Source organism: Pseudonaja textilis, chromosome 2, assembly GCF_049901715.1.
Source record: "Pseudonaja textilis isolate UNSWEBS1 chromosome 2, rPseTex1.2, whole genome shotgun sequence".
NCBI lineage: Eukaryota > Metazoa > Chordata > Lepidosauria > Squamata > Elapidae > Pseudonaja > Pseudonaja textilis.
The window spans coordinates 186814528-186836761 of NC_141991.1; positions in this window are offsets into that span (position 1 = coordinate 186814528).

Here is a 22234-nt window from a genome sequence, read left to right on the forward strand (position 1 = left end):
CTCTTTTTTTGTCCACCATTGCACTCCATAGTAAAAAAAAAAAAGTTACCTTTGAATGCCTTCTACATCACATATCTGGGCAATATTCATGCAGCTGAGCTGCTGTGGTGAATAAATGTTTGCCAAACTTGCCTGTGTGAATTTGCCTTTGGGCAAAAAAAAAAAAAAAAATTGAGTATGAGATTTTATTACTACTGGTGGGCAAAAAAGGAACACCAGCCCAAAGAGTTTATGAAATATTGTAATTTTTTAAAAAAATGATATTTGATGAAGAAACGTTGAAAGTTACTGCAAAATGGTGAACAAAGAATTGGCTCAAGTGAGTTTAAATTGCTGAATAACAAAATCAGACCGACACAAAAACTTTTCAATCTGTTACACAAGTGATGTTTTTGTTACAGTGAGACCTAGTGATGAAATTCATGAACACCGCAGTTGGAATACACACTATTTACAGGAGATAATGAGACTGAAGAGAATATAAAGGAACATGGTGTCAACCTGTATAAAACTGAAAAGAGATTGTTCCGTATTTTATTACCTCCTAGGAATTAAGTGAAAAGAAAAACAATAAGAAATTGAAGCACCAATGGAAAAAAAAAGTTCTTTTTTCTCTCCTTTTTATTTTAGGACATTTTATATATTGCTAAAAATACCTGGATAGGCAATCAGGACTGAATCCATTCTACCTTGGTTCAAAGTTGGGACTTAGCTTCAAGTATTTCATTATCCGAAAAAATCCGTATGCTAAGCACAAGAGAAGACAATCAAATCTTCTAAGAGACATTTTCCAAGCCCATAAAGATGAATACCCAGTTCAACTATTCAGAACAGAATAACAAGAGTTGGAAGGGACATTGGATTTCTTGCTCAAGCAAGAAACCCTATACCATTTCAGACAAATAGTTGTTCAAGCTCTTCTTAAAAACCTCCAGTGATGGAGCATGGAGAACTTTTTATTTATTTTATTTGGTTTGCCAATTGCTTACAAGATAATAGGTATAAGTAAAAACATAGTTATGAATACATGGATATATATAAGAAAAATAAAAAATAAAAATAGAAGAAACAATAGGACAGGGACGGTAGGCACATTGGTGCGCTTATGCACACCCCCTACAGACCTCTTAGGAAAAGGGTGAGGTCAATAGTAGACAGTCTAAGGTTAAAGTTTTTGGGGTTTCGGGAAGAAACCACAGAGTCAGGTAGAGTATTCCAGACACTGACCACTCTGTTGCTGAAGTCGTATTACCTGCAGTCAAGTTTGGTGCAATTAACCAGTTTGTATCTATTGTTTCCTCTTCTATTGTTATGGTTGAAGCTGAAGTATTCATTGACAGGTAGGATATTGCAAGTTAGGACAAGTAGGACCTTGTATGATTTTATATACTATACTTAGATCGGACTGTAAGCTGTTCCACTGATCATTCTAACTATCAAGAGATTTCTCCTTATATCCAGTTTGATCCTGTTCTTGATTGCTTTCCATCCATTTTTGTTCTCCTTCAGGTGCTTTGGAGAATAGATTGATTCCCTATTCTTTGTGGCAACTCCTTAGATAAATGGAACACTTCCATCATATCACCCTATATGCTTCAGGGGGAATGCCAGATTGCCAATGGGAAATGATGCTTGAACACCAATGATGAAAGAAGATATTTGCCTACTTGATTCTGATACATTGGTGAGCAAAGTTGGAAGGACTATTACCTAGCTCTATCCAACAGGGTTCTTGGTGTAATCTCTAACTCAATCGGGATGGAAGGAAAAAGTAGGTTCCATCCAGGGGTGGGATTCAAATTTTTTAACAACCAGTTCTGTGGGCGTGGCTTAGGTGGTAGGTGTGGCTTGGTGGTCACAGGACTGGGTGGCCATGACTTGGTGGTCATGTTATTGGCTGGGTGTGGCCAACTCAATATCACTCACATCGAGGCACACATCTCCTTGCCTGGCCTCTCATGACCGGGGGTGGGATTCTACAGGCTTGCACCTATTCTCTAGAACTGGGTGTTAACATTCTGAGCAGTTTAGGAGAACCTGGCCTAATCCTGAAGAGAGAAAATTTACTGGCCTAATCCTGCTTAAGGAATGCAGGACAAGACTCCTGTCTCTGGAACTTCCAGGTTTCTGGTGTCCTTACAAGACCATCCAAGTTACAAGGCCTGAAAAGTGCTTTTACCATTTTCACACTTACGACTGTTGCAGCATCCCCCAGTCATAAGAGGCCAGGTGAGGAGATGCATGCCTCGATGTGAGTGGTGTTGAGTTGAACATGCTCAGCCAGTCACATGACCACCAAGCCACACCCACCACCTAAGCCACACCCACAGAACCAGTTGTTAAAAAATTTGAATCCCACCCCTGCTCATGACTGTGGGGAAGTTGCAACAGTCGAAAGTGAGAAAAATGGTCCTAAGTCACTTTTTTCAGTGCCGTTGTAACTTTGAATGGTCACTCCACGCAAGCAAAGTACCAGCAAAGAAGGGGAAAAAAACTCCAGAGAAGTTCCTGCGACAGGAAGTCTAGTCCTGCCAAGAATGTAATAAGGGTTAATGGAAAGGCAGTTTCTGTAAGCAACACCAGAATGTTTCCTTCCAGCCTTACTTACAGGATTAGGCCAGTAATTTCTTCTAACAACCAGTTCTCTGAACTGCTTAGAATGTTAACAACCGGTTCTAGTGAATAGATGCGAACTGGTAGAATCCCACCCCTGGTTCCAGCTACAGGATTACATCTTCTCATCTGGCAGCCAATCAGTTTTTAAAATCTATGTGTAGTATTGTGTATCGTACTAATAGTTCCTTCAAGGTGATTATACACTCTCTAATAAATTATCTCTGAACCTCACCATTATTAACTATAGCAATTCTGTGAAAGAATTTTCTCTTTTTCTCATATTCTTGATGATAAAAGTGATAAATGTACTTTCAAAAATTTGCCTTTCCAAAGTGTTACTGGTGATATGTCTGTTTGGTTTGTTCTGCTTTTTAAAGACTAGTGTAGGATCTGGGGCTATAGTGGTGTTTCTCTGCTTCTCTCTGATTTCTTTTCCCTTTCCCATGCTTTTTATATACCTACATGAAACCCAGGTTCTTTGTTCAATACACAAGTGTTCTTTATGCAGCTTCTGGCAGCACCCTGAAGCTAAACAGTGATAGTGATAGTGCTGCCTGTGTAAATAGTTACAGTATATAAGTGAAGCAGACAATTTAGTATTCACAGAAAGTCCCACAGATATTCAGGTCTAAGCTATTTAAAGCTTTAAAGTAAGGCTGTCAAACTTTGGGTTGGGGTAGGATTGAAGGCCACACTTAATTCCTGAGTGATGTGCCAGAGGCCACAATCAAAAGGAAGCTAAAAAGTAGGGTTAGGATACAAGTTATGGAGGCCAGCATGAAATGTATTTTAATTCATATTTAATTAAAATTGAGACACAGTTTGGCGTGATGGTTAAGGTGTTGGTCCAGCAAGCAGAAGGCTGTGAGCATTACTCCTGCCTTAACCATGAAAAAAACGGCTGAGTGATTTTGGACCAGGTACTCTCTCTCTCACAGTCCCATGCATCTCACACAATTTATTTTGTTGTTGTGTAGAAAAGAGGAGGAGGAAGGAGAACTGGAATGTTTGCCATCTTGAGACATATATGAAAAAAATGGGCTTAAAATATTTTTAAAATGAATTATTTCAAAAATGAATGCTCACTCCTACGTATTTAACATCTTTATTGTTCTGAGATGCAGAAAAAAGAGTCCATATTTCAAAGCTTAAGGTCAGCACTTTGAATGTAAAGCTATAAGATATTGTTCAAGACACCAAGACCTCAGACAAATTGGCAGCTACTGCAAACGTACTTTGGAGAAATACTGTCCCAAAACTATTTGCTATCCTAACGTGGATTTTTGCATTAATTGAAGCTTCCAAATGTTCCATAAGGCACATTTGATAGCTTAGATATTTTTCCTGCTCCATTAAAGCATCCGTCATCTCAGCCAACAGTGGCTCAGATGATAGGATATGATTTAGGGCCTCTGAAGGCAGCAAATGTGCGTCAAACAGGAACAACATGCTGATAACTTTACAAGCTTTATATTTTAGATTAAAGTAAGGAGAACAACCTTTCATTTGACACAATTTACTCCCTTCTTGCCTGGCATTCTTGACAAGGTTTTATAGTTCCAGCATTGGAGAATGCTAGAGAATGAAAAACGTATGTCATGACACTGTGACACAAACCCCCTGTGTGACATACTTGTGCTAAACACTGGATGCATGTACATAAGGGTGAGATTGGCAGACTGCCCACATTCATCACTTTGGCTGACACAACAGTTTGCTGGCTCCTGGACTCTTCAGTATCCCCAGACAACTAATGCTTGTGGATCTCTTTTGATAATTCCCAGGTTTTCTGCCAACTTTTACCTTTTTCTTCTCTTGGAAAGGGAAAGTTAATAAGCCGCTACACAAAATACCAGCCTCTAGCACCACATATGAAGAACGGTTGCAGGAATTGGGTCTGGCTACTTTAGAGAAATAAGGACTAGAAGACATGATAGCAGTGTTCTAATATTTGAGGGGCTACCACAAAGAAGAGGGGATCAATTTATTTTCCAAATTATATACTTATATACCAAAAATTATATACTTTTTTTTTCTTTAACCAAGTGGAATTCTACAGTGGCCAGAGAAAACAGCAGGTTTCTGTCTATTGAGTAATTTTCTGGCTCTTAAGGTAAAGCCTTCTTTGAATGGAGCTGAGCTCATGGTGATTTTGTGGACATGTGCACACAGCTACATTAGGGAAGTGGTTTGCCACTGGCTCCTTCTGGGATATTTTCCAAAGCACCAAAAGGCAAGAGAAGAAACAACGGATGGAAACTAATCAAAGAGAGAAGCAACCTGGAATTAAGGAAAACTTCCTAGCAGTGAGGACAATTAACCAGTGGAACAGCTGGCCTTCAGAAATTGTGGATGCTTCGTCACTGGAGGTTTTCAAGAAGAGACTGGACAGCCACTTGTTAGACATAATATAGGGTCTCTTGCTTGAGCAGGGGGGTGGACTAGAAGAATTCCGAGGTTTCTTCCAAATTGTTCTGATTCTTTATTTCAAGGGGTATCTTTGGGATTCGTGGCTCTCATAAGCAGTCTTTAAAAATAAAAAGGAAGTGATTCAGTGCTTTCCCTCACCCCGTCTTGAAAAAAGAGAAAGGGAAGCCCAGGGTAAATAAGGAGAAGCTACAAAAGACATGGGGAAGAATATCTCAGGTTCCATAAATCAGTGGCTCTGATAGTTGTACCCCATGGGAGTCATTATATTGGAAGACCATGGGCACGCTTTCAAAATCATAGATACATTCTTTTGCCCAAAATGGTTTGAAACCCTGGATTAAAGATGATCAGTATTCTAGAAATATCACCTTCTCAATACCTGTATCAAGCTTTATGTTAATACTAATAATAACTGCTCTGTGGAGTGTGAATTTTATTATGGCTCCTCCCTAGAATCTTGCAGAGAGTGAGATTGCTGGAAGTAGAAACCAGGAGAGTTTAAGTTCTAGTTCCACCGTAGATATCAAAATCTGGCTAGGTGACTTTGGGTAAGTCATTTGGTCTCAGCCAAACTCACCTCACAATAGGATTGTTGGGAAAATAAGAGGAGCAAGGATTAAAAAAAAATATTTAAAAAAGAAACCCTAGAGAACATAATTGTGAGGGAGAAATGTTTTGTCCTTTTTTCTGCGATCTGATCTTACACTTCTAAAGTTTCTTAATTCTGGGCTTGATAAAGTAATTTAACAGAAGTGTGGCTAACACTTGTCTGATCAGAATGATTCCACACTGCTGTTGTTCCAAATGTAATTTTACCATGGTTATTTCAAATTTGGGGCACAACACAGAATCAAGACGATTCTCAAGTTTTAAATCTGAACTTTCAAATTCATTCCTGTCCTTAAATTCCCTCTAACTTGTGGCTATGTACAGAACTGAAACTTTATGCACTTGGGCCTGGGCATAACAGAATCTCTAGGCCTACTTTTCATTCCCGAATCAAAGGGAACATTCTGCAAAGCAAGCATTTAGAATAGATGTTGCTTTTTATTTTATTTTTCTTCCCAGCCCCATTAAGTGGCTTCAGTTATGGTTGGCAGAATGCCTTGCCCTATTTACCTTTAGTCAATGGAGAGCTTCAGGAAGGAATCAATGCATCCCAGAATGCTCTAGGCTTTTGGAGTCAGTCCCAGCCTCCTCTAGAATGAAATTATTGCAACTTGTCTCTGGAGGTGTTAGGGCTAAAACTGTGGTTAGTCAGAGGAAACATGCTGTTCCAGCTAGACTATTTTTGAAGGATTGGGGGGGGGGGGAAAGGAAAGAAAACCATAGTGAGAAAGTAACTGTTAAAACAAGAACTGTGCTCCCCCCGCTTTTTAAAGGACTTTAAAGTTTATTTATCACACACAAAATATATTAAATATAGACTCTAGACTATCATATTGTATGCTGAAAATAAGGAAATTGATTCAAACTGCTTGGCCTGTTCCCTGTGGTAGATACTGTTCAATATCCACTTAGAAGTATTAAATCTCACCCTGGGTGGGATAGCAGATGAATTTATGGTTTAGATAAACCAAAATGTACATTTAATAGAGAAGACCAGGTCAACGTTATCGACATTTAGAAACATTATAAAGATACAAACTGTTGGTAGTCGGGTTTGCAAATGCAAAGATACTGAAGATTAACTACGGCTGTGAAAATTAAATTTGATTAGGGAAACTGTTCTGGAAAGCTTTTGGGGATAGCTGACCCAGGAACGGCTCCTTACAAGGAACAGTTATTTGCTAGGCTTTGGAAGTTAACCTGAGGCACAACTGGAGCTGATATAAATTATTGATTTCCAGTTGGATTTTCCATTTCAAGAGGGCCCAATGGAATGCTAAAAAAATGAGCTGGAACTCCAGTTAGAATAATCACTTGCAGGGCATTGCCTAGGAATTGTAAACTGATATTTGCTTGGTTACAGTCTCTTCGTCACCAAGACAGACAGACAAATATTACTGTCTTGATGCAATACTACATTGTAAAATAGCAGTAAGACACGGGTGGGATTCTACCAGTTTGCACCTATTTGCTAGAACCGGTTGTTAACATTCTAAGCAGTTAGGAGAACTGGTTGTTAGAAGAAATTACTAGCCTAATCCTGTAAGGAAGGCAGATAGGAAACATTCTGGTGTTGCTTACAGAAACTGCCTCTCCGTTAACCCTTATTACATTCTTGGCAGGACTAGACTTCCTGTCTCAGGAACATCTCTGGAGTTTTCTTCCCTTCTTTGCTGGTACTTTGCTTGTGTGGAGTGAACATTTAAAGTTACAACGGCACTGAAAAAAGTGACTTATGACCATTTTTCACACTTTCAACTGCTGCAGCATCCCCACAATCATGAGAGGCCAGGCGAGGAGATGCATGACTCGATGTGATATTGAGTTGGCACCCAGCCAATAACATGACCACTAAGCCATGTCCACCCAGTTACATGACCACCAAGCCCCACGCACCACCTAAGCCCCACCCACAGAACCAGTTGTTAAATTTTTTGAATCCCACCCCTGCAGTAAGACAATAATATTGCAAAGCAACGATCCTGAAGGTTAGCGTCATCCTAAATCAAACCTGGGCATTTTTATGACCCTTGGGCCATATCCGTCCCTTTGGCTATCCCTGTCTGGCCCGCAAGTGGTCAACTGAAAATTGCAGGGAGCAGGAGAAGAAGCTGAGTGTGTTTCTTTAGTCGGCTGGTGAGAGAAAGCACTTTTCTGTGCCTGCAGCAGGAGAGTGGTGGCCAGGCTGAGGTAAGGCTCCGTGCTCCTTCCTCCCTCAACACGTGGACAATGATGGCAGAATTAAGTTCGGCCTTTTGGTTCAACCCTCCAAAACAGCCTCAGTTTCTCATGTGATCCCTTGCTAAATTGTGTAAGAAGCCTTAACAACATGGTTCTGGAATTTAATATGTGATGATATATATTCTGTATATATTTCTACTTGTTTCTGATCTGTGTAATTAAAATGACATATCTTCTCTCTCTCTCTCTCTCTCTCTCTCTCTCTCTCTCCCTCTCTCCATTTGTTGATCGATCATCTATCTATTTATCTTTTCAAGTTTTTATTTTTTTGGCAACCCTGAAGCCAAGGCCATCTTTGTGGCTTCAGGGTTGCCACAAGGCAGAAGATGGGACAGGGAAGGGGGAATAGTTAGCTGGGGTTATGCTGCCAAAACAAAGCTTTCCTGTGGGAACCAAGATCATTCCAACAGGTGGCTGGGAGAGGAGGAGTAGAGTAACCAAGCAACCAGCTAGCACCTCTATTGGACAACGTGACTGACGACATGGGGGAAGGGGAAAACTTTCACTTTTTAATTAGATGAAAACCATGGAAACTTTCAGACTCTTCTTTTCACCAGTTGTGCCAATATGATGTATCCCATAAATTGTTCTTTGAGGAACCTGCTTCGGAGTTCTGTTTTGAATGGGTGCATTACTTGGAATGCTGACATAATAGACTATGCTTGGAGAACACCTGAAAATATAATGTGATTAAACAGAAAATATTTCATTTTTAAGTAATACATTTTGCTGCATATTTCCCTCTGTAATTCTCCCATTCATTATCCAGACGTTTTTCATAAATCAATAAACATCTGGGATTAATCAGAAATATAGGGCATAATGGAGACAGGAACTTTTCACTCCATTAGTTTCAAATGATATTTGAAAGGCTAAACTGTGGATAGGTTAAACCAGGGGTGTCCAACCTTGGCAACTTTAAGACTTGTGGACTTCAACTCCCAGAATTCCTCAGCCATCAAGCATTTATGTTAAAAAATAAATAGAAAACTAAACTAAGGTGGGACAAGAAAGTTACAAAACAAATAATATAATATTATATATTATTTTGGTCCTTTCTTTTGTATATCCCAAGAGACGAAAGAGGAACTGCTAGTCATCTCTAATGATCTGAAACACCTGTTTTTGCTTGTAATTAACACCTTTCCTACCTTAATAGCAAGTTTGATCTGAAGTTGCAAGTTTTAGGTTTAAATAAAATTGAAGCATTTTAGGGTAAAAAATTGGTTATCTTCCCTTCCTTTTCCTTCCTTTCCCTTTTCATGTTATATTGTAAAGATGCATTTTTGCTCCAATGAATGTTTTAGTAAACTAATTTACAGATCATAATGGCAAGAAATCAGAAAGGTAATTTAACTGCACATTGCCCTTGTAATTTTAAAGAAAGTTATTTTTAATAGCTTAAACACATGTACAACATCTCCACCCATCACTGTTAGGTGTCGTGTAATTAAAGTTGCTCAATAAATTTCATGGAACTATATTCCAGTACAGGCTTACCTCATCTCCTCCTCCCCAACATAGATCAGAAACTGTGATCTGTCTGATTAAAATGCAGAAACACCAGCATTTGTCTTTTATCTGGAGTCAGTTGAATCTGTATTGTTTGAATCTCATTAACATTGATTCAGCCTTCCTCTAGTACTCTTTTCCATTTTTTCAGGCAGTGTGTTAAATTGCCACCTTTTTTATTTTAGTCTGGCATGTGGATTTCTCATGTAAATTCCTATGATAACATTTAAGAACATGTCTACATGATTCTCATGCCGTCTTCCTAAAGCAGAATTTGGGAACATTGTGTGCCATATAGTGCCGCTGCTTTTGAATGAAGTTAATCAGCTCTTATATTTTCCTGAAGCATTCCAGTATTTGTTATTTAATCTCCTCCTACTCTGCCTGTTGGCTGCATCCCTCTAAAACAGCACAAGGTTTTCTGAAACACAGCAACTGCCCGTCCCACATAGCTATGATTAAAGTCAAACTCTCCCAACCACCTAAAGGAGTATATCTCTTCCAGCACAGTCCACCAGCAGCCTTTAATTTTTTCTGTCTCTTGCTCAATGAAGGGAAACGTATTTTTAATAAGAGAAATGGGATGGGAGCCATCTTTTTTTAATTATTATTTTCAGAAGACCAAGAGGGAAAGAGAGAGCAGGAAAAAAGATAATGTATAGTACAGAGAGAGAAGGAGAGAGGAAGTGATTGTGTGTATGCTTACCACTGTTTGCATAGCGAGCAAAGTGCCTCTTTTCACCACTATTTTTGTTGTTATTGTTTGGCATTAGAGCAAAAAGACTAAGGAGTAAGTGGAAGGCAAAACTTCTTTTCTTGGGTATTTTGACTGGCTGGAGAAATCTGTCCACCTTGGCCAAATGAAATATGGATAGATGTGCTCTGGCTGAATGTCGGTGAGTTGTATTGGAGCCTGCTACAAATAAAGAAGATGAGGCAACTGTGTATGTATCTCTCTGTGTGTAAAACAGGAAGAAAAAATAAGAGACACAGAAAAAAAATGTGCTTGTGGGTGTGTGCTTGTGAGTGCACACACATGAATAGGAGCGGGTACAGTATGTGTGTGTGTGTGTGTGAATAAGAAAGAAAGTGTAGCTTCTGAGAGCAACAGACAGAATAGGAGAAAGTGGATGAGAAAGGGAATATGTGTCTATGCATGTGTTTGTGTGTTTGTGTGTTGCTATCAGGCAGAGGCAATACTACAATAGCTGTTAACTCATGACTTTCACGCTGAAAATGAGATGGGAAGAATAGAAATTTAATAAAATAAAAATAAATCAAAGAGAAGCCTGTTTTTGCCCCATCTAGCTTTAGTTTTAATACAGTATATATAGCAATAACCATAGCACTTAGACATATACTTCTTCACAGGTTTTACTACCCTCTCTAAACAGTTTTCAGAGTCAGCATACAAGAGCTACACAAAGCAGGAGAACCATTTAGGCTTAAAAAGAAAACAAATTCATCAAAGAAAAAAATATATCTGGAGAAGAACTAGATGTAATAGACCACTACATATATCTTGGCCAACGGATCTCAGTAGAAGGTGATACAATAAAGGAAATTGAATGGCATGTTAACTGTGGATGGCAGGCATTTGACAAGCTAAGCCTAATTTTCAAGAACAGCCTCCCCCTATGCCTGAAGAGAAAAGTTTTTGATCAGTGTGTGCTAACCTGCTCTAACATATGCCAGTGAAACATGGACACTAACCTCACAATCAATAAAAAAGCTATGAGTGACTGAAAGAGCCATGGAAAGATACATGCTCGGCATTACAAGAAAAAATAGAAAGACCTCCACATGGATTAGAGAACAAACAAAAGTATACGATACCATCAAGAGAGCTGAAGAATTGAAATGGAAATGGGCTGGTCACATAGCAAGAAGAACCGATGGCAGGCAGACCGAGGCAGTCATAGAATGGATCCCACTTAATAAAAAGCATCCATGAAAGAGACCTAAAACAAGATGGATCGACATCAGCAAGTGTTAAAGGCCCAATTGGCAAAATAAAGCTTGGTTGGAAACATATGGAAGAGGCTTTCATCCTCCAGTGGGTGGACAATGGCTAAAATGACACATATACATATGCATATGCATATGCATATACATGATATTAAAAGGGTAGGTTCAATGCTTGATTGCTGCTATGTTCCTCCTTTTGCACACATGATCTTAAAACTCCTTGCCTCGGTAAAAATATATAAGTGATTCAAATTGTGCAAGTGATGTCATAATCAATAAATGGTCTCCAATCACTTTGACCTTGCCATAGAAAAATGTTACTCTAGATATCCAGCCTGAGAGTTAAATATTCCTTGTGTGTCTGTGTTTTGACCCCATATCTCTTTTCCCAGCACATAATACAAGGCTCCAGGTCTTCTGAAGCATTTTTTCCAGGTTTATTTGGATACTATTTAAAACGTAATAAATATTTTCTTGACTATTCTTTGGGTGCTCTAAAATAAGGATACAGTTCTATCAGATGTGACACCTTTGTTCCTTCTTCTGCTGCTGACTTTAGCTCCTCAGCTGCATGGGCACCACTGTACCAGTTGATACCTTGTTTTGCACTTTTTAATACACCTGTATGTTTCTATAGGATATGTTTTTCATTCAACCCTGAATGAAAACAACTATTCCAGCCCTATCATTGTACAATCCAGTTGCTTTCCCATTTGTCAGTGTAGAAGTCCTCAAATTAGTGCATAAGAGGCACAATCACCACAAAAATGCATTCATCTCAATCAGAACTTAGAGTTACATTGCCACTTTTCCACAGATAAAGACTTTACCTAGCAAGCTTTTATTTTCTTACATACACAATAACAGAAAGTATGCGAAGGTGAAATAGATGTAAATTAAGTTCATAGAAAATTATAACTATGTTTTAGTAATGGGTACTTCCATTGCGGCTTCATTATAGCATTGTTGTTCCAAATGAATGTAACACTTTTACTAACACCTCTCTCAGTCCAGAGAAAATTAGCCATGATTTAATATTGAATAATATTGAAATTAATCTTTAAAAAAGCTGCCTAATTTTTTTTTATTATTTATCACTGCTGATTTTATCTAGGTATAATCATTAACGCTGTTGACAAATCAGATCTAGGAATGGAAACAAACCCATTAAACTTGCATTTTAATGCAAAGAAATCCAATTTAGACATTTCAAATCTATATGAGGAATAGTGCGCTAGTATCTGCACTTTTTCAAATGTAATTATGCAGTCTGCAATTAGCCACCCCCACAGAAAGCGTCCATTAGCAAATAATGGAGTACAAATAATTAATATAATAGGAGAAAATTGCAAAAATGCATTATATTAAGGAAAACAATATAAACCAGGAATATTTTTGCAGACTGTAAAATATTCCTACAGTATATATAAAAATATACATTACATATAAATGATACCTGTTAGGAAAAATGCTCATAAAATATGTATAAATTTTTGTATATTTTAAAACATACAAACTAGTTTAGAAAAGAGACATAACAATGTTAAATAATTTTGTCCAGTTTTTATTTCAATTTACATTTTTTAAAATTAGCAATGACAGTTCACAGGCATTTTATATGCCCAGTTCTTCCATATTGCAGATGGGATTTGAGAAGTGGCTTTGAAAAATCTGTGTTTGTAACTGTTAGTTTCTGTTTGCTCTGATTTCTTGACAATCTATTCTTAGGATATGCCATACTGTCTATATTAAGCACCTGGAATCGTATTTCTTAAGGTAGTTGTGTGATTCTAGGATCTTCTTTTTATACAATATTTCATAGTGCTCATTTCTTTTTTGTACATATACACTAAAATGCAATCTAGAACAGTACAACAGAACTCTTAAGATTCTTATTGTGTGTCCCTTTTTTTAATCTGCTTGTCTACAGAAACATATAACATCCAAAGTTCACATAACTATAGGGCTTTCAGTACATGGATGAGTCTAAGAACAAACTTCACTTTTAAGTTTCAACTAGACAAACTGTGGCATGTTGCATCATTCTTCTTCTCACATATAATGGAGATCATTATATTCCTTCCATAGGGAGGAAGTGGGCTCACCCATCGTCAGCGACCTCCAGTCAGTCCTACCTCTTCAAGAAGCATCCCATTTATTCACATGTCCTTCATCTTTCCACATATGTTTTAAGCTTGCACACTTTGCCCTCCCTTCACAACTTTCCAGAACTCTGAGGTAACAGCCACTGCCTCTTCCTCTTCTTCCTCCTCCTTGACTGACCTGCGGAACTACCCATTACTTTGTTTTGGATGGGGTGGGGAAGGAACTATGGACCATGAGGAAAACTATACTCCTACTCATCATTCCAATGAGGAAGAGAGCCCCATCAACCATCAGCACACACCCAGCCAGCCAGCCAACCAACCAACAGGAATCAAAGCAGAGGTGGTATTCAGCAGGTTCTGACCTGTTCCGAAGAACCAGTAGCAGAAATTTTGAGTAATTAGGAGAACTGGTGGTAACCTTCCCCCAAGAGTGGGGTGAAAATAGAGATTTTACAGTATCCTTCTCCTGCCACGCCTACCAAGCCATCCCCACCATGCCATGCCATGCCACACCCACAAGCCACGCCCACAGAACTGGTAGTAAAAAAATATGAATCCCACCAATCCAAGTCATTCCTTTGTTCTTCTCTCACAAAGTAAAGTCTACTTCTGTAAAGTATACTGATTAACCTGGTTGGTTTTTATGGATCCAGGCATCCTTTAGGTAAATTCTTAAAAATAACTAATAGATAACATGGATGATTTAATAGAAGTGTAGGCAGCAATAACATATTTTGTGTTTTAGATTGCAAGAAAAAAGCAGGAAGAGTTTAATATAGGTGTCTCATCTGACTTTCCTCAATATGATCCCAATTGTGGTTCCCTGAAATTAAAAAAAAAAATCAGTAGGTTAAATAGGACAACAAATTCCTTCCTGAAAATGTTTGCAGTTTGGAAATATTTGTTTGGAACATGGTAATAGACAATAATATTCTACAATTCTATTCTTAAAATGGTAGTCAAAATTAATACTTTGAATAAAAATATTTTGCTCACTCACAAAATAACAAACTAGAGTGCTCTAGATCTCGAGGATAACAGAAAACTATGATGTAGACTAATGATAAATGACACAGTTAAGTATCTTATTGAGACATAACAACAAGATCCAAAGCCTATAGCCTGAAGCAAAACTTGTAAGATTTAGAAGCCAGTAGAAAATTTAAGAAGGCATTAGTTGGAGATTTTCCTACAAAGAATATAAGAAGGGAAAAAAGAGTTACAGGAAAGAAAGTATATATATAATTTATTTTTGTCAATTGCTTACAAGGTAATAGGTATAAGTAAAACATGGTTATGAGTACATGGATACATATAAGAAAAATAAAAGAAACAATAGGACAGGGATGGTAGGCACGTTGCTGCGCTTATGCACGCCCCCTACAGACCTCTTAGGAAAGGGGTGAGGTCAATAGTAGACAATCTAAGGTTAAAGTTTTGGGGGTTTGGGGAAGAAACCACAGAGTCAGGTAGGGTATTCCAGATACTGACCACTCTGTTGCTGAAGTCGTATTTCCTGCAATCAAGTTTGGTGCTATTAACCTTGAGTTTGTATCTATTGTTTGCTCTTGTGTTGTTATGGCTGAAGCTGAAGTATTCATTGACAGGTAGGACATTACAATATATGATTTTATATACTATACTTAGATCGGACCAAAGGCGATGTAGTTCTAGTTTTTCTAGGTCTAGAATTTTGAGTCTGGTGGCATAAGGTATTCTGCAATGAGTAGAGGGGTGGAGAACTCTTCTTGTGAAATATTTCTGGACTTTCTCAACTGTGTTAATATCAGATATGTAATGTGGGTTCCAGATTGAAGAGCTGTATTCGAGTATTGGTCTAGCAAATGTTTTGTATGCTCTAGTTAGTAGTGTGATATTACCAGAGAAAAAGCTACATAAGATTAGGTTAACAACTCTTAATGCCTTTTTGGCTATGTAGTTACAGTGGGCTCTAGCACTTAGGTCATTAGAGATGAGTACTCCAAAATCCTTGACAGAGTTTGGATCATCAACAAGGTCTTGACTATTCAGCCTGTATTTTATTTTCTGATATATTTTTTTTGCCAATATGTAGGACAGAGCATTTATTTGTTGAGATTTGAAGTTGCCATTTGTTTGACCATTCTGATACATAGTCAAGGTCTTTTTGGAGGGTAGCAGTATTGTCTGTGGTATTGAATAGCTTTACATCATCAGCGAAAAGAACGCAGTGGCTCTTGATATGATCACAGAGGTGACTTATGTAGAGTATGAAAAGAATTGGTCCTAGAACACTGCCTTGGGGGACACCACTGTTGATAGGTACAGAATTTGATAGGACGCTGTTGTCTGTTTGACAGGAATGCTTCTATCCAGTTATGCAGGTGTCCAGAGATACCGTAAGATTGTAGTTTTAGGAGTAGTTTGTTGTGTACCACTGAATCAAAGGCTTCACAGAAGTCTATGTAGATTGCATCTATTGCTTTACCCTGATCAAGTTGTGTAGTCCATATGTTTTTGCAGTGTAAGAGTTGCAGATTACAGGATAGTTTTTTTCCTGAAACCAAGTTGTTTATTAGAGAGTAGGTTGTTTGTCTCTAAGTGGAGGATAATGGATTGGTTAATAATTGATTCCATGACTTTACAGGTGATGCAGCATAAGGAGATTGGTCAGTAATTTTCAACTAGGCTGGGGTCTCCCTTTTTGAAAATGGGGATGACCGTGGCTTGTGACCATAGTTTTGGCAAGGAGCTGGTCCTGAAAGATTTTTCAAAGATTATGGTTAGAGGTTCGGCTATGGCAGTGGATAGCTTTTTTAAGAAGTAGGCACATATTCCGTCTGGTCCAATAGATAGAGATGGTTTTAGATTGCATGGTGCTTTTTCAACATTGTCTTCTGTAAAATCGATATGTATTAGATCATTGTAGTTGTCTGTGGTTCGACTAGGAAACACTGGGCACAATCCATTGCTGTTTACAAATACTGAGTCAAAGAATGTGTTAAAGAGGTTGGCTTTAACAGTGTTGTCATTGAAGTCTTTACTATTAGGTCCTTTCAGGGGTGGGATAGATCTTGAGTCTTTTAGTTTGTTGTTTACAAAATTGTAGAAAGTGTGGGTGGAATTGGTGCATAGAAGGTTTTCTTCTTGTTTAATGTGATAATTGATGCATTCAGTTTTTATCTGGTGGCATAAATTTTGTATCGACTTTTGAAGTTGGCAACATGACCAGATTTGTTTTTCTGCCAAAGTGATTTCTTTTTGGATTGAAGCTTCCTTATTGTTATGGGTAATTTATATTTTCTGGTTTTGGGATTTGTTAATGGAACATATAGTTTGATGACTCTTTTGACTTCAAGTAAAAATATGTTGTAATGGTCTTCTACAGTATTGCATCCAGAGAATAGAAATTACCAATCAAGGGATGAGAGATCATTGTTTATAAGATCATAGTTGTCTTTTTTGAAGTTATAATTGGGGATTCCGTCATTGTGATTATTTTTGTGTGGACATATGTTGAGACAAAAGTCAATGTTGTGGTCACTGTTGGAAAAGGGTTCCTTAATTTGTATTCCCTAAATTGAATTCAAACTATTGTAGAAGATGAGATCGAGGCAGTTGTTAAGTCCAATGTTGTTGGTTACTGGTTGTTCTAGTCCCAGATTTGTTACTGCATTGTAGAAAGTTGCATGTGTGGGTTCAGTTGTACATTTGTTAAGGGTCCAGTTAATATGAGGTAGATTGAAGTCACCAAGAAAGATAAAAGCATGTGGGCAGGATGCTGCCCATGTTAGTAGTGTATTTAGCCTGTTTGCATGTTCAATGTCATAATCAGGGGCTCTGTAACATAGTAAGAACTGAAATGTGATATTTAAGGACAATTCACAGATGATGGTGTCAGGAATAGCAAGCTCCTGGGTAAATTGGATGTTTTTTAGATGTAGGGACTTTTTATAGAATATAGCAACACCACCTCCTCTATGGATTTCATGATCTGATCGGTAAACATGATAGTCTCATACTGTGGTAATGGAGTCAGGGAGAGATGCATTCAGCCATGTTTCACAGACAAATATAATGTTGAATTTAGCCGTATTTAGTAAGAGGAGAAATTCAGGTATTTTATTTACAAGGCATCTTGCATTGAGTAGCTTGCATTTAAGGCCAGTTGTGGTTGGAATAGAGGTAGTTAGGGGCGTGCCTGCCTAGTTTTGAGTGATGTTGGATTGGGTGGGGTGGAATTGGCTGCAGAGTTGTGGGTTGTGTGACTTTCTTTTGATGCAATCAGCTCTGTAGTCTATGTATAGGTCCTTTTCTATATTGTCTAGATGGTTTTTGAGTTCTGCGTGGAGTTAACTGGAGCGGATTCTTTGCAGTATGGATAAGTCTGGTCTTGAGTGAAGTTTTTTGTGGCTGGGATTTTTTACAATGACATTTATTATATGAATGAATATGCATTTTCTGGATTCATTTTTGCATACAACTCTACAAAATCTTGGGGCCACAGAGCCGTCATTGTATTTGCACTCAGGGCCATCTCTGGTTATTTCAATGATATCTTCAGGAGAGATGTTTGTTGTATTTGAATTGCTTATGATATCACGAACTTTGGTGATGTCGTCTGATTCGTTGGTGTCTTCGAGACCAAATAAGATGGCATTTGGACGTTTCTGTTCACATTCCATGGTGTCTCTGATGAGTAAAGAGATATTATTTGTGGAATTATTTGAAGGGATAGTAATTGTTTGTGGCTGTGGTTTGGTGGTTATTTTTGGTTGTAGTTGTGATTGTAGTTGAGGTAGCGGTTGTGGTTGTTGTGGGATTTGATTTTGAGCTGATAGATACTCACTTATCTGTGCTGTATTTTTTTTTCCAAGAGAGATTAGGCTTACTTGTATAGTTGTTTCAAAAACTGTTGCTAAGCATTCTTCTATTGAGTGAATGAGTGATTCTATGCTTTCAACTCTGTCAGGTAGGGTACTCAGTTTGTTTAGCTTAGGAGAACATGATGGACATAGATAAAAGAATATATCTGAATTTTTAACCATATCAGATAGGCTTTTGTTTGTGTTTAAGCAGGCAAGGTGGGCTAGATTATTGCATAGGTGGCGTTTGATATAAATTTCGCTTTCATTGATAGTTTCAAGACATCTGAAACATGTGCAGGAGTCTGGGAGGTCATTGGTAGAGATATTTTTCTTTTGTTTTGGTTTGGAGTTTTTGGCTGGCATGGTTAATGGCAATAGTACAGTAATCAATTACAATAGCTAGTTAACGTGATAGGTAGACAGTTACTTAATGAATGTTGGTAATTAATAAATGTTAATTGATATGTTAGAGAACAAATCAAAAGTAAGGTTACTCAGGCTAGTAACCAACTAGGCAAATCTCGCTACCAATATTAAGTAGACTTTCTTCTACTTTTTTGAAGCCTTCAGAATTATTCTGATATCATAATTTTTTGACATTCATGTCAGAAGAACTGAGGCACTTCTGGGTTGAAAGGATTAGTTGGTGACATCATCATTGCTTGGGGGACATCCAGTGTAAATGAGGGGTTACAGGCTTAATATCTCCCTGAAATCAGCCCCTAAAAAAGAAGAACCATCATATTATCATGCCTCCTATTTCTAATTTGAAACAGTCCAGAAGGATAATATGATCAATAGTATCAGAATCCACTGAGAGATCAAGTACCTTCAAGATAGATACACTACCCTATCCCAGTTCCACCATAGATTGTCAACAAGCATAACATCAATGCTGTCTCAGCTATAACCATGTCTGAAACCCAACTGATAAAGGTCCAGATAATTTTCTTCCCCCATTGCCCTCTGGAGCCACAAGCCAACTATCTTTCCTAAAAAAGGAAGGTTGGAGACTTGACAAAAAATGTTCAGTTCTGTGTGATCCAATGATATCTTCTTGGGGAGAAGACAGACAGGGCCCGTTTAAAACCAGGCAGAAATACCCTCTGCCACAAAAAAAATATTGGATCAAACCAATATCACCTCTCAGGAGGCCTTGACCAACGAGAAAGATCCTTTCATGATTCCAACAGGAACTTGATGTCACTGCCTAAACTTTATTCAAATCTTTGCTTAAAATGTAGCTATTCTTTGCTACTTAAATAAGGGACCAGAATGTTTTATGCCCTAATCCAAAATGACAGTTTAAAAAAAACAAACCCTTGAGAATAGTAGGAATGGGGCAGCAGATAAAAAGAAATGAACTATCAAACCACACCTTGAAGTTCTTGTCCTGGGCCAAGTTCCAAATGGGAGAAATAACAGAAAGAAAGAGACATCAAGAAACAATTGATTACCACTGAAACACAGTGGATCAATCTTTCTCTGCTTATTTTAAAGCTATTCTGGTAGATCAGTAGACTAGGATTCAGAGAGAGAAGGAGAAAGACAGGCAAAGTCAACCCTCCTTAAAAGCAGTAAAATGAGAAATGAAAATGATTTTTTAAATTTTTCTGCACCAGTCTAAGTCACAATAATTTAAATGATTACAGAAAAGTACTTTGTGCAACTAGATAATTAACAAAAAGTGCATGTGAAGCTGTCATAATTTCTTTTTCTTCCTTTTTCTTTTCCCTTTTTCTTCTTGACCAATGTGAACCATTTTCTTGATTTTTCATAACATTTCTTTGTAGAAACTAGTTTTAGCTTATTTATGTTTCTTCAACAAGATTTCCCTTTCCTTCTCAGATACTTCCTGAAAAGAGGGTTGGTCTTAGAAAACTTCCTTTCCAAGTTACTGTCAAATGGACATCTGTGGTTAATCTGTTTATTAGAATAAAAGGTTGATGTTGTAGTTTAGATTCACCATGTTTTCCAATAAGCAGAATGTGTAGGTCATCACAAACTAATTCTTCAAATGATATAGATCAGGGTCGTCCAATCTCAGCAATTTTAAGACTTGTGGACTTCAACTCCCAGAATCCTCCAGTCAGCCATGGAGTTGAAGTCCATAGGTTTTAAAGCAGTGGTGGTATTCTACGGGTTCGGCCCAGTTCTGGTTGTGCCAAATATTGGCGGAGATCAAACCGGTTCTCTCTGAGGAACTGCTGGAGATGCTATCGACAAAGGAGAATAAAGGAAGACATGATGGAGGGATATAAAGTTGGGTATATATTAAATAACATGGAGAACAAGGCATTTTTCTAACTCTCTCACAATTTTCAAACTTGATGTTATTCATGTAAACAAAATCCAGGGATATGGAGAACCAACAGAAATAAATTATTTTTTTTATATGATGCACAATTAAAATGTGTAACTCTGCCAGAATTTATAGCAATAGTAGCCAATCTGGATGGTCTCCCAAATCTCTACAAACTGGGATTTTCTTGGATCCATTCGGAACCTTCTCTCACTGTTGGAAAGCAACAGTAGAAAGCAGTTACCACTTCTCAGTCCAATCTCGTAAGCTTCCTAAAGATATCTAGTGGGCCACTATTTGTCACATAATGCTAGGTCTGAAAGACTTAAAACCTGGCTCAACAAAGCTTATATTCTTCTGGCCTTCCAAAATTCAGAGATACCAACAGAGTATATAACCATAATATCTCCTTTACACATCAATGCACTATTTCCTCTCTTTGGTCTATTTTGATGTTCCACCCTGGATCCTTGCTTGCCCTATGGCAGAGGTGTGCAAGTGGTGAAAATACTCATTAACAGGGCAAAAAAAATATTCTAATTTATTTTCTTGAGCTTCAGCACAATACGAACATGTTTAGGATTGTGTCACTCTGGAGGTAATAAAAGAAAGCCAGGAGCAAATTAAAAAAAATGTCTAACACGAGCCCATGGTCTGATTCATTAGAGCTCTTCTTATATTCTAATTTTTCTGTGTTGATACTGCTTTGAGAGCACTGACAGAACAATCTATCTAAGTGCTTTTGTGATTTGTAGCAGTGTTCTATGTATATATGTCCCACACAAGCAGACATAGATCTGTGGTAAATCTTGCAAGAAGCATATGGATTAGCATACCCTAAAAATAAATAAAATTAAATGGGAATGTGAGCATGTATTCTATCCCATTATTCATTGCTATTCATTAATTCTCTACATGATGTCTAAGCAGAGGGATCAACAGGATTTCAAATATAATCAATTATTAAAATGAGGAGCTCTAAATTTGTTAGGTGACAGTGGGTTTGGTGTTTCTGTATGCACGTCTGATTTTCTGCTTTTTATCTTAACCTGTTCTCCCCTTTTAAATAGAAAAAAATGCAACAGAAGTAGATCCAAATGAAAGAGGATTTGTCAGATTCTGGTGAATGAATGATTAATGGCTTGCTTATCATGACCCTAAGACTTGGTGGGACTTAGAATATAGAAAAGAAGAAAGGATTAATGTGTAATACTGACAGTACAATAATGATAAACTAGCCATTGATGTGCAAAACAATAGGTACCAATCAGGTACTTTATCATCTGCCTATGAAGAGAAAAGGACTGAAAAGCATCTGCTTGAAAAAAAGGAGTTCATTGTTGCCTTACCACACATCAATGAATCATTTGAGCAGGTTTGCCTGCACAACGTGATAAGGAATAAAGAAATATGTGTATGAGGTAAGAATGGAGGGAACAAGATTTTCTGGAGTGGGCATTAACATAGCTAGGTTGTAAAACTCTAAACGACCTCTAGATGAAACCAAAGAGATGTAGAACATTTCAGGATTTCCTGTTACCCAGAAGACATTTGGATTTTTACAGCCTGGGTATTGTAGACCTTAATGTCTAGTAACAGAT